Source organism: Ascaphus truei, chromosome 4 (assembly GCF_040206685.1).
Source record: "Ascaphus truei isolate aAscTru1 chromosome 4, aAscTru1.hap1, whole genome shotgun sequence".
Taxonomy (NCBI): Eukaryota; Metazoa; Chordata; class Amphibia; order Anura; family Ascaphidae; genus Ascaphus; species Ascaphus truei.
In genome coordinates, this window is record NC_134486.1 from 127178650 (window position 1) to 127191913 (window position 13264).

General features: G+C 45.7%; 1 protein-coding gene across 2 annotated transcripts in view; it reads left to right on the forward strand.

Annotated features, from left to right (window-relative positions):
• The window catches only part of AKAP12 (A-kinase anchoring protein 12), a 161258-nt gene that overhangs the window by 61408 nt on the left and 86586 nt on the right, over nucleotides 1-13264 (forward strand). The window lies entirely within an intron of this gene.

Consider the following 13264-nt stretch of genomic DNA (forward strand, 5'->3'; position numbering starts at 1 on the left):
TGTGTCGGATCTAGAAATAAAAGCCACAGGTGAATGACTAGTTTCCTGAACCCCTTAACCAGTGTCTGGACGTCCCCGCTTCACAATATCTAAAGCAGTAATCCCGCCTGGGATCTTACCTGATCCGCAGTCCCTCAATGTCCAGGTACCTCATTCCCGCAATGTTATAAGTTAGAGGGGATGTGTTCCCTACCTGTCTTCTGGGTTAGGGGGGGTTCCGATGTCTTCTGTGTGAAGCTTGAGTCAGATCTGGAAGAAAGCAATATAAGTTATTTTGGTGTAGTATAGGGCAGTTAAGATATATAGGGTAAATAAGATATCCAGATAGAGAGGGAGAGAGAGAGGGGGGTAGAGAGAGAGAGGGGGAGAGAGAGAGAGAGAGAGAGAGAGGGGGAGAGAGAGAAAGAGAGAGAGAGAGAGGGGGAGAGAGAGAGAGAGGGGGAGAGAGAGAGGGGGAGAGAGAGAGGGGGAGAGAGAGAGGGGGAGAGAGAGAGGGGGAGAGAGAGAGGGGAGAGAAAGAGAGAGGGGGGAGAAAAAAGAGACAGAGGAGGGAGAGAGAAAAAGAGACAGAGGAGGGAGAGAGAAAAAGAGACAGAGGAGGGAGAGAGAGAAAGAGACAGAGGAGGGAGAGAGAAAAAGAGACAGAGGAGAGAGAAAAAGAGACAGAGGAGAGAGAAGGAGACAGAGGGGGGAAAGAGAAAGAGAGAGGGGAGAGAGAGACCAGAGACGGGGAGACGGGGAGACCAGAGAGAGGGGAGACGGGGGAGACCAGAGAGGGGGGAGACGGGGGAGACCAGAGAGGGGAGACCTGAGAGAGGGGAGACCAGAGAGAGGGGAGACGGGGGAGACCAGAGAGAGGTGAGACCAGAGAGAGGTGAGACCAGAGAGAGGTGAGACCAGAGAGAGGTGAGACCAGAGAGAGGTGAGACCAGAGACGGGGGAGACCAGAGAGAGGGGAGACCAGAGAGAGGTGAGACGGGGGAGACCAGAGAGAGGGGAGACGGGGGAGACCAGAGAGAGGGGAGATGGGGGAGACCAGAGAGAGACTGACTGACTGACCGGGGCAGGGGTGACTGACTGACCGGGCAGGGGTGACTGACTGACCGGGGCAGGGGTGACTGACTGACCGGGGCAGGGGTGACTGACTGACCGGGGCAGGGGTGACTGACTGACCGGGGCAGGGGTGACTGACTGACCGGGGCAGGGGTGACTGACTGACCGGGGCAGGGGTGACTGACTGACCGGGGCAGGGGTGACTGACTGACCGGGGCAGGGGTGACTGACTGACCGGGGCAGGGGTGACTGACTGACCATACACACATACACATTCTCCCATATATATATATATACACCCACACACACACCCATATACACACACACTCCCACACACTCCCACACACATACACACACACACACTCCCACACACACACTCCCACACACATCGCCGGAAGAAGAGATCAGTGTATCTCGAAAGCTCGCACAAATTAAAGCATTTCGTTAGCCACAGAATATATATATATACACCACTACTATTAAGGTTATGGTGGGTAAAAAAAGTGACAAAAACCCTCCACAGTAAAGCATAATTCAACTGTAAATATTACTGTATGTTCATTTGCATGTCTTAGACAGGTCTGCAACCCTGTCTTTCCCCATTGTCTATATATATATATATATATATATATATATATATATATATATATATATATATATATATGCAAATACAACTGTATGCTCATCTGCATGTCTTAACCCTGGCTGTGCTCAAAGCTGTGACCATGCAGCAAGCTTAAGCCTATAGGGAACCATGTTAAAAATGGTTTTTGAGGCAAAAAGTGACACTGTGTGCTCATTTGCATGTAATTTCCCAGAATCCCTTGCTGCAGTGGACGTGCTGTATGCTGGGTGATAGTGGGGAAAGGCGGGGTTGCAGACCTGCCTAAGACATGCAGATGAGCATACAGTTGTATTTGCATATTTGCTTTCCTGTGGAGGGTTTTTGTCACTTTTTTTACTCACCATAACTTAACTCAGTATTATGGTATGGTATGGTATGGTATGGTATATATATATATATATATATATATATATATATATATATATATATATATACAAATATACAAATCAATATCACTTAGAGAATGCACTATGGCTAGAATTGATGCCACCCGCTTGTATATTTAAAAGCACTTTAACCACACCCAATATCGCTCCATTACACTTTTTTTCCCCTACTAAATGGTTGCGTCCGTGAGCAAGATGTATAACCAGCACCAGTGAATTTCAGTCAGATAAATTACCAGCAGAAATCCCAGTTGTCAGACATGGTGATCAGTTAAGATCTGACCCCTTTTATGGAAAGACATTTTTAAAAACAGTCTGCTTTTCATCTGGTTCTAGGATGTCCTTAAGTGAATTTCAAATCGATCCAACCCCAAATTGTAATCCCTTACAGTACTTATATTGCTAAGTTCTTCAAACAAGCCTGTTATAAGCAGACTGCTTCAACGTTTAAACTTTATTTTGCCTTATGTGTGCTATATCTGCCTATAAACTGGGCCGATATGCTTCAGACTTTAACCCTGTGCTTCTTGATGTAAAATGCAATACAGCGAGGAGCACTCCTGTATTTAATTTGAAACCTTTTCTACTAAAACATATTTCTAATGCATGTTAGACCCCTGCTCCCCTCTAACTTTTTTGGGGGGGGATTTTCTTGATTTGTATCAGAAGTTCTCAGTTCTGTGAGTATGTAACACATTTATACCAATATTTTTTAGACCAAATCTGGCCACTTCAGCTCCATGGAAATGCGACCAGAGACAGTACATATTATTTACCAAACATGATGCTTTAAGGAAGACTCCCCAGTTCAGACGAGCTCAAATGTGTTGTTTTTTGGGGGGGGGGGGGGGGGTGGAGGAGGGGGGCAGAGTGGAGGGGGAGGAAATACTTACAAAATAAAATGTTCAGGCTTAATTAAAGCCTATCCAACAGAGCAAACGATCTAATTGTTTGCCACCTGAGATCAAGTGAATTGGTCGAAATCACAACACCCTGCCACTAGTGTTCATATCACGTTCTCCTTCTTCATAGGCCTATGCTTTTACCATTTTACCATTAGGCCGTGGCGATACTTAGCACGTCTTGTGCGCGCCGAGAACAAAAGGCTGTACCTCTGAGGCAGGCCGCAGAGCGCGTCAAAATGATTTTATCGCGCGATGGCTGGGTCACGTGCGCGGTTCAGCCAATGAGGGCGAACCGCTCATGTGATGTCACGGGCACCCCTCCGACACGCCCTCCCCGTCGCGTCTCCTCCGCCAGATCTCCACAGCTCGCCTCTGCAGTAGGTGCACGCTCTGCCATGCGCGCTCCTACTACATCCGTCGCCTTACACTTTGGGTCTGATTCTGTATACTCTGATGGGATCGACTCAAAACTCCCATTCAAGTCAATCACAGTTTCGGTGTTGATAGAATTTGTGTAGTGGTAGAGTTCAAGTGGCTGTTAAATTAATGAAAGTGATCAGTCATCTGAAGAAAGAGACTTCTAAGATTTCACTCGTAATAAACTATGTCAATAAAATGATTGTTTTGTACTTTAAATGATAAGCAAGTGTCGACACGCTGTTAAGTGGTAAAAAAGGTAGTCAACAGCATTATATAGGAAAGAACCCTCAGGATATATGCATTTTCAAACGAAAATCACTTGAGAGTTTTTATATGAAGTTGCCTCACCGTAGCAAATCATTTTTTTCAAGAAAGGCCGGGGCATGAGATTGTGCTAATGCAGGCCAGCACAACTCGTAAAGTGAGAAAGTGAGCCGAACTGCTCCAAGGAAAAAAAATTTGGGCCGCACGGGTAAAATCATCATCATCCTCATCTCCTCCAGCTCCTCTCATCATCATCCTCATATCTCCCCCAGAACCCCTCACTATCAACCTTTACGATACTCCCCATCTATCTCTCATACCCCCATCTCTCCCCCTCACCCACACAATACTCCCCCTCCACATCAAACACACAATACCCCCCTCCACATCAAACACACAATACCCCCCATCCACAAACACACAATCCCCCCCCCACATCAAACACACAATCCCCCCCCCCTCCACATCAAACACACAATCCCCCCCTCCACATCAAACACATCCCTCCCTGCACCTCCCATCACTCTACCTCCCATCACTCTCCCCCCCTGCACATCACAAGGAAAACAGAGTCGGGCCGCACGGGTAAAACAGCATTTATTATTCTAAATAACACATTTATTTATGATGTTTACTTAAAACAAAATTACATTTAAAATACTTTAATTCAAATTAACTAATTTCCTAATCATCCATGTCAGCATCCCCCCCCAAGTCAGCATCCCCCCCCCCCCACAAGTCAGCATCCCATGTCAGCAGCCACCCCCCCCAAGTCAGCCGCCCGCCCCCCATGTCATTTCAGCAGCCCCCCAGCCCATTTCATTTCAGCAGCCCCCCAGCCCATTTCAGCAGCCCCCCCCAGCCCATTCCATGTCAGCAGAAAAGTCAGCATCCCATGTCAGCAGCCCCCCCCCCCAAGTCAGCAGCCCCCCAGCCCATTTCATTTCAGCAGCCCCCCAGCCCATTTCATTACCCCCCCAGCCCATTTCATTAGCCCCCCATTCCATGTCAGCAGCCCCCCCAGCCCATTCCATGTCAGCAGCCCCACCCAGTCAGCAGCCCGCCCCATGTCATTTCAGCACCCCCCAGCCCATTCCAAGTCAGCAACCCCCCCCCAAGTCAGCAGCCCCCCCCCCCCAAGTCAGCAGCCCCCCCCCCCCAAGTCAGCAGCCCCCCCCCCAAGTCAGCATCCCCCCCAAGTCAGCATCCCCCCCAAGTCAGCATCCCATGTCAGCACGCCCCCCCAAGTCAGCATCCCATGTCAGCAGCCCCCCCAAGTCAGCATCCCATGTCAGCACGCCCCCCCCCCAAGTCAGCATCCCATGTCAGCAGACCCCCCCAAGTCAGCATCCCTCCCCCCCCACCAAGTAATTTCAGCAGCCCCCAAAGCCCATTCCATTTCGGCAGTCCTCCCCCCCCCCCCATGCCTACCTGATGTTGGCGTCGGTGGCAACAGAAGCGTGGGGGAAGCGCGCTCTAGCAGCTGGAGCGCGTCCCCCTGCTGGAGCAGGCTGAGGGGGAAGGGGGGTTAGGGGGATTAGGAGAGAGCGCGCATTCAAACAGATTGCTGAAGCGCTCTCCTACGCTGGAGCGCGCTCTTCCTTTCCCTACCAGAGAAGGGGGGTGAAGAAGGGCGGGTTGAAGGGGGTCCGTCGCGGGCCGCACAGGGTGCGGGCCGTATGTTGTGCTTAGGATACATTAGCTGTTGACCTCTTCCTGTTCTGGAAGGACATGGTAAATAATTCAGACAGTTGAGAGTTAAATGCAAACAGACTGAAAAATCAGGGAAGAGCTGAGCTTACTTATTCAAGGAATTATGGTGACATCGTTTTTGAATTGGTGCCCAGACTGCTTTGTTCAACATAAAGTGCTTCCTTCGGGCACTTAGAAATTCCCCTTAGGGGTGCTAAATTAATCAAAACAAGATTCATTTATCGTGTGCTTTTTCAAGCCGTTGCAGAGACATTGATTATTATGATCGCGTTTTTTTAATTCTGTTTTTCTCCAACTGCACCTGAGAGTTTGTGATGGCAAAGTTTGTTGGTACAAGGACCAGTTTGGAATAATTTTGGAGATATGACTCAGCTGGAGGTAATCTTTGAGCCAAGGAACATTAAGCATTGGAGAAATGGTATATGCTTTGTGTTATCTGCACGCAAGTCCATATGTTGTTCAGTACAGTCTGAAGGTTACCATGGTAACCACGGAAGCTAGATTTAATGAATCATTTTTTACACAAGAAATCCCCCCATAAAACAAAAATCATACAGCAGGGCACGCTCAAAGGGGCAAGTTACTATTGTTATTAGTTACTAAACAAGCGCTGAGTACACTTTTGGCGCTATGTAAATAAAGATATGCATACATACATATTATACCAGTTAAACTTACATAGGCTTCTGGGCGGGATTGCTGCGTTAACCGTTTGAGTGCCGGAGGGGCAGCAGCACCAGAGTGCTCGCAACATCTGTGATGAGTCGAACAGAAGAGGAGTCAACCTCTTGCGGGACAGATTACGGTGAGACAGGAGCAGTGAACGCAACCTACCTCAGGCATTGATCAGAAAGCCTATAGCATAGCCAGGACATTATGAGGTAATGCCTGGCCTCATGGTACCCTGCTGCCCTGAATGGTACAATATCATTTTACTTTCAGTTCTGTGGTCTCTTTAGAAATTACATCATATCATCTGGCTCTCGATGGTTAAAGGTCTTCTTCATCAACAAGGCTTGCCTCATAATTTACTGGTTGAATTATGGCAGAAACAGGGTGTAAATAACCCGGTCATGTATCAAAGATTTGGCACCTCACTAAGGGGCAAATTCATCAAGTGCCGGAACAGGTTATTGCACCCATTCTGGTGTTAACACCGATCACCTGTATTGGGTGGTAGTCTCCATTATATGCGTATGTCAAATAGAAAAAAAATGTCCCATCCTCTTTCTCCTGCCTGGTTTTATCTTTTGGAGATCAGCTGCTAATCAGTTTCATAGCTTTGTGGGACTACGAGTGGGAGGCACAGGGGAAATGTAAGAAAATATTTCTTCATAGAAAGGGTGGAGGGCTCATGGAGGTTAATAATCCCAGAGGAGGTAGTGGGGTCTCATACAGTTGGAATTTGAAACTGCTAAGGATAAGCACAAAGATATCACAAATCTGAAAAATGCCGAGGACCAAATTGGGTCTGACGTGTCAGAACAAGTAGGAAACATAGTCAGACTAGGTGGGCCAAGTGGTTTTTGTCTGCTGTCAATGTGTATATTTCTGTATGGTTTAGTACAGCGGTGCGCAAACTGGGGGGTTCGACCTCCAGGGGGGCTCGAGACTGCCTGCAGGGGGCGCGCGGTTTACAGAGGCCCCGCGCACTTCCCGGAGGCACTTAAAGCTGCAGTTGTCTTTTTTTTTTTTAATTTTTTTAAATTTATTTTTTTAATTCAATAGTTTCATGTGGGCAATCTCTAATTACCTAAAGAACTGTATAGCTGCCGGTCAATTCGTTCTCCATGTATTGATCGGTGAAATTTGGCAAAATCTTTAGAGAAGGGATATGTTTTTCCTCTGCTTCTGTCACTCAGTGGAAGCTCATGAATATTCATGAGCACTCCTGCACTGACATGCGCTAGAGGGAGGGCAGGGCTGACAAAGGGGTGTGCCAGGGCTTGTGACAGGACATGAAGGGGCAGTGCCTTAACAAATGGTTGTTAAAATAGAATACAAGAAAATTGGTCTTTCAAAGTTGTTTTTTTAAAAACAGAAAATGCTAAAAGTATTTTTTCTTACTACAGAACTGATTTATTAAAAAAAAACACACATGCAGGATATTGACTGAACTGCAGCTTTAAATTAAGTGCCGAGGGAGCTGCAGGGCCTCTGTAAAGCTTTACTTACCTTGGCTCCACACGCGTCGCCATGGCAACACGGCGTTAAATGACGACGCGAGGTCATGTGACGTCATGTTGCTATGGCAACGTGACGTCATGACGCCGGAGCCGATGCCAGTGGGGGTGAGGGGGGGCGCAGGGGTGAGATGACCGCCGGCAGGGTGGCGCAGGGAAAAAAGTTTGCGCCCCCCTGGTTTAGTAGTTGCTAACATAACCAGACATATTTTGTTTGGCACTAATAGTGTAATTGGTGGCGGAACCACCATTTGTGCAGCCGATTCGGCTGCACTGGAGGCCACCATCTTTAAGGACCGATCCTCCACTTCTTGGATAGCTTTTCTGGTACAATTTTTAGCAGCGAAAACAGTGTTCCGGGCTTTTCTAAAGGCCCCTACCTACAGTATGGAGCGGCTGTGGCGGTGGGAGACAACCCCGGTGTTCCTAACACCGAAGTTAGACCCGACCGAATATCGGGCCCAACTCTGTCGCCGCCACCGCCCGCACACTAGGTAGGGCCTCGAGGAGAGAGGTTGGGGGTGCGGGAGGGGGAGGGGTTTACATTTGCACTGGGGTGAACCGGTACCCAGTTCCGCCCCAGAGTGTAATTGTCATTATTGAGTGACCAGCACTGATTTAAAATACAGTTTTCAGAATAATCCCACTCACTACCAGAAAATAACCCCCAAAACATTTTGCAACAGTATTTCTAGTACAAGGAAAAATAATTATGTCTTTCACAATGTAACCAGAATGAAAATAGGAAAGTATTTGAATTTATAGAAGAAAATAGTTTTCTTTTTAACTTAGTAACTGAACCTGCACAAAAGTTAAACTGTTGCTTTGCTGTCTTCATTATTTGAGAGGCCTGCAATGTATGGCAAAAAATGTACTCTCTCAGTTAGGACCAATAATGGCAGGAATAATGGTAACACCTAAAGAATTAAACAAATAATAATTAAACTCTATTTATAAACATGGGAAGGGTTATATTTACTCCAGATGCTCCATTTCATGTGATTTCACTGTATTGAGCACACGGAAAGTGCCCATACTGTCTCTCTCCTGGAAGGGAGGGAGGGGCACCAGGGGATATGTGAAGTACCAACACTTTTTTCTCTTTTAACATCCTGAGTACCACTACTTTTTACAAACTTCCAACTCCACTTTTTAAAGAAAAAGGGAACAGAAAAGGGGATTTTTTAATTTTTCTTTTATTACAAAGCCTCTTCTATTATTGCATAATATTGCTTAAATGTTTCTAAGATTCAATCCAAGGACCTTTGCCAATATGATTAATAAATATGTCTTCTTCCAATTAAGGACCATTTGTGGACCTCTTTGACCACTTGAGTAAACTTGATTGACTTTCATATTTCTCCGAACTCCCCCCTGTTGAGTATCCCAAATATTTGCTTTAAAGAGGCAATCCAAGCGTTTTTTTTCTTCTTCAATATTTTACTACAGCATTGAAGCATGGGGTCTCCGGAGCTAAACCCTATTAATTTCAGCTCCGGGGACCCCCTGCTTCCGGAGATATTTACCTCCTTATGGAGGGTGTGGGGGGCAAATAGCTGGGATGTCATCAGGTTCAGCTTCCTATTGGCCCACATGACGAGGAAGCTGATAGCTGCAGAAAGAGACCGGCACCCCTTTCGGAGGTCTGTATCAGGGTGTCCCCGGAGCTGAAATTAATGGGGGTTCAGCTCCAAAGACCCCCTGCTTCAATCCTGTATTAAAAGATGAAGAGAGAAAAAAACGGCTTGGATTGCTCCTTTACGCATGGTTATGTTTGTTCAAGGAAGCTACATACATTGATAAACCTGTTTCTGTAATGTGTTGATGAGCAAGTATAGAAGTTTATAGAATCTCACCAAGGCACTCAAATGATTAAAAATAGTCTCGGTGGCTACTTGAGATATTATATGATATATTGCCGAGACTATTCTTAATTGTTGGAGTTGAAAGGCAAAAGAAAACAAAGCACTACTTCCAACAGAGAGATGAAATCAAGTCAAGTAGAATGCGTACCCATAGAAAAAATATATGTCAATTTATTGGATCCTTTAAAAAAGCAGCACAATGGGGCAAACAAACCCCCACCTACGCGTTTCGAGCAAAGCTCTTTGTCAAGGTGAAATTAATTGTTGGAGTGCCTTGAGATTTTCTGGGAATTCCTACTTTGGCAACATGCTGTATATTACCCAGGTAACCTCATACGAATTGTGTGCATGACCATGTCCTCCTCTTTTATAGAGTAGCTTCTCTTTCTCCATTTTAAGAGATTACTACAGCAAGTCATCGATGGTGTAAAAACAGCCAAAGCAAATAAATAAAAGGCAAGTGGATTATATCAGAATCTCTTGGTTGCACAATTGGTGTAAAAAAAATAGCACCGTACAGTACTTAAAAAAAAGAAAACCAAGTCTATTCATAGCAATGAGCTGTGGGATGTTCATATACCTGTTTCATTTTCTGCACCAGTTTGGCAGCCGGTGCATTATTATTACAGTATTATTATTATTTTATTTGTATAGCACCTACATATTCCGCAGTGCAGTATAATGGGGGAGAACAATAACAATGTGTAACAAAAGAGTTCTCTACATGTATGTTTAGACAAATTGAGACAATAGAGAGGAGGCCCCCGCCCCATGCAGCTTACAATCTAAAATTAATGTCCTACTTGTGTATTTGATAGTTCCCGTCTTCATGTCAAAATAAAGTTCAAATAAAAATTGGAGTAAAAGTTAAGATTTTGCCCCTTCATGCCAACCTCATCGACAGTTTATAGCTAGCTCTCTCGCACGTGGCAGTATAAGCTGTAGCTGCATTAAAGTGAAGGCGCTTAGCTGTGTAACAGCTTCTTTATCAATTGTTAATGTCTTTTTTAAAAAATATAATTTCATGTTTTTCAAATAGTGTAGGAAAGCACACTCAGCCAAGTATCAGGTGTCAGTCTATAAATACACAGTCTAGCGGGGCTATGTGAACCAGCGCTGGATGATTTTCAAGCATAGCATGTGACATTCCAGATTCCCAATGTTTTTGTCTCAGGGAGTAGGGGGGGGGGGAGAGAAATCTTCCTCAGGGGTATGTGGCGACCATCTGGGATCACAAACAGAAGACGAATGAGCGCCAAACGTAGTGGGCCGATCCGGACCGATTTGCGACACAACAATCTTGCTATGTTACCAATGGTAAAGAAATACAAAAAATGGCTACGTACAGTATCGGGGAAGAGATGTGAAGAACCGAAATCACACTTTGTACTACTAAATGTATAAAACAGTAACAAGCACCAAAAGAGATACAATATCCCGAAGTAGCTGGCGCGTTATGGGGGTATATTCGTTGATATTCTGCATTGAACTTCCGGCGAGTCCATTGGAAGCTGGATATTCTGTGTTATATGCGCAATATGTTTTGTTATCAGCGGAAGCAGTGAAGTGTAATAACAGACAGACACAGGAGCGGGTATCTGACCGATATAAACAGCAACAGAACAATGCAACAAAGAAATATAACGTTGAAATATCCACGTGGAGGGGAAGAAGTTGCAGTGGAGAAGTCCCATGTAAACTTAAGGGGGACCCTGTGATTGGATGGAGATGAGATGCGCAGTATAACAGAGAGAAAGATAAACAAAGCCCCACGAGGCATCCAGCGGTAATGACTATATAAGAAAAGGACCGCAAGCGGACGGGTGTAATGACAGCTGGAAAATAACGGTACATAAGCAGGCAAAATACACATGACGGTCATTCGTTGGTACCGGGTACCTCCTTATACACCCAGGAGAATCCCATAGACTGAGCGTGTACCGGTATTTCCCTATCCAAGGAGCTCGTGAACATATCCTGGTGACTGGGACCTGATGCGTTCCTGTCCTGCTTTGTTCATATAGTGCAGGGGTGGCAAACTCCAGGCCACCAACAGGTCTGGTATTAACACAATCCCCGCTTCAGCACAGGTGGCTCAACCAGTGGCCCAGAGCCACTGATTGAGCCACCTGTGCTGAAGCAGGGATATCCTTAAAACCTGGCCTGTTGTGACCACTGTGGACTGGAGTTGGCCGCCCCTGATATAGGGGAATGGCATCCTGAATTGTGGAAACAATTTCATCAGACTGCTTGTGCCTTCTGGTTTGAATATTAACAGTGGAGGCTTTGAGAATTAAGCACGATGGTAATCATTTTCGTTTCTGTTCGATTGCCTGTATACGCGTAATGATTTTGGAACTCTCATTACCCCCCGACACGTTGCTTTCGAAACGTTAGGATTCTGGAATGTCACACGGTATGCTTGTAAACACTATTTTAATATCTCGCCCAGTGCTGCTTCATACAGCTCCACGGGATTGTACATTTACAGGCTGATAATTCCACGTTTAGTAGCCTCTATGAGCAGCAAAACAACAAATACCACGGGACATATAATACATAAAAGCCTTCGTTAGAAGCGCATAGCAAAGTAAAATGAAGATTACTGCAGCGATTCCAAAGTTACAGTGATCAGGGCTGAGTTAAAGGTTGAATTCCCCCTATCCTAGAAAATAATGTCCTTACCTTTCCTGGTACTGGAGCATCGTTCCACATTTCTGTAGGTCGCTATTTAAAGAAAGCTGCAGCACAATAAGCAAAAACTGTAACCCAAATGTAAGATAATAAACCATGTTTAATATATCAAGAGAAACATTCATTGCAATTTAATGTCAATACTGTACAATAATCAGTCTAGATCAGCGGTGCACAAAGTGGGGGGGGCGGGGCGCCGGATTTTTTTTGGAGGGGGCGCATGAGACCTCTGCAACTAACTTACCAGGGTTCAGACGCGTTGCTGTGACGTGTCGCCATGGCAACACAGTGTTAAATTATGCCGCGGTGTCATGCGCAGTGATGTCACACATCCGTCTCCATGGCAACGGTGTCATGTGGGTGGATAGTTATCACAATGTGGCGCTCAAAATAATGAGTCCACTTTAAATGGTGAATCTGATATATATCAGTGCAATATTCAGTGCTCGTGAAAAAAAGTATTAAATCATTGATACTGATAACACAAGCAAATAGTTGAATGCAGCTGTGACCCAATGGTGGATTGCTTTCTCAATCCCGTGAAGTATCAGAAGTCCAAAGTCGTAGGGAAGCGCAAACATATGTGGAAACAGAAAACAGATATCCAATAGTGCAGTATGGTCTAATGTAAAATGTTGATGTTAGCTCGTTAATTCTTATGAGTTGGATACTCACACGCAAAGGAAGGTCTAAATACACATAAACGTATCTTTAGATGGTTGATCTTAGACCACAATCTAGTTGAGGGTAGAACCGGAATGTATATATCCACTTTCACCCTTGATGGAATGAGAAAGAGGACCGGACATGGTGCAGACTATAAAACTTTATGGTGGTAAGTATAGGATGGTATACACACACATGGTTAAAATATGGTACAGGCAGTTTGATCTACGCGATCGACACCGGCTGCTGGAACTTGAAGCAGTGTTTATCCTCCTCGGTGTGGTCTTCCCGCCAAACGCACACTGTACGGCTCCGGATGTTTGGCGTCTGCGGATCCATGGGGTTTCCGGTGGCACCGCGGCGTCATCACGCCGCCAAACCAGGAAGGGGGGCACAAGAGCGAGGGGGTGCAGCTCCAAAAGTGTGTGCTCCCTTGGTCTAGATCATGGCAAGTAATGGCCTTTCTGGTTTTCCTCTTGAATGCTGCCAT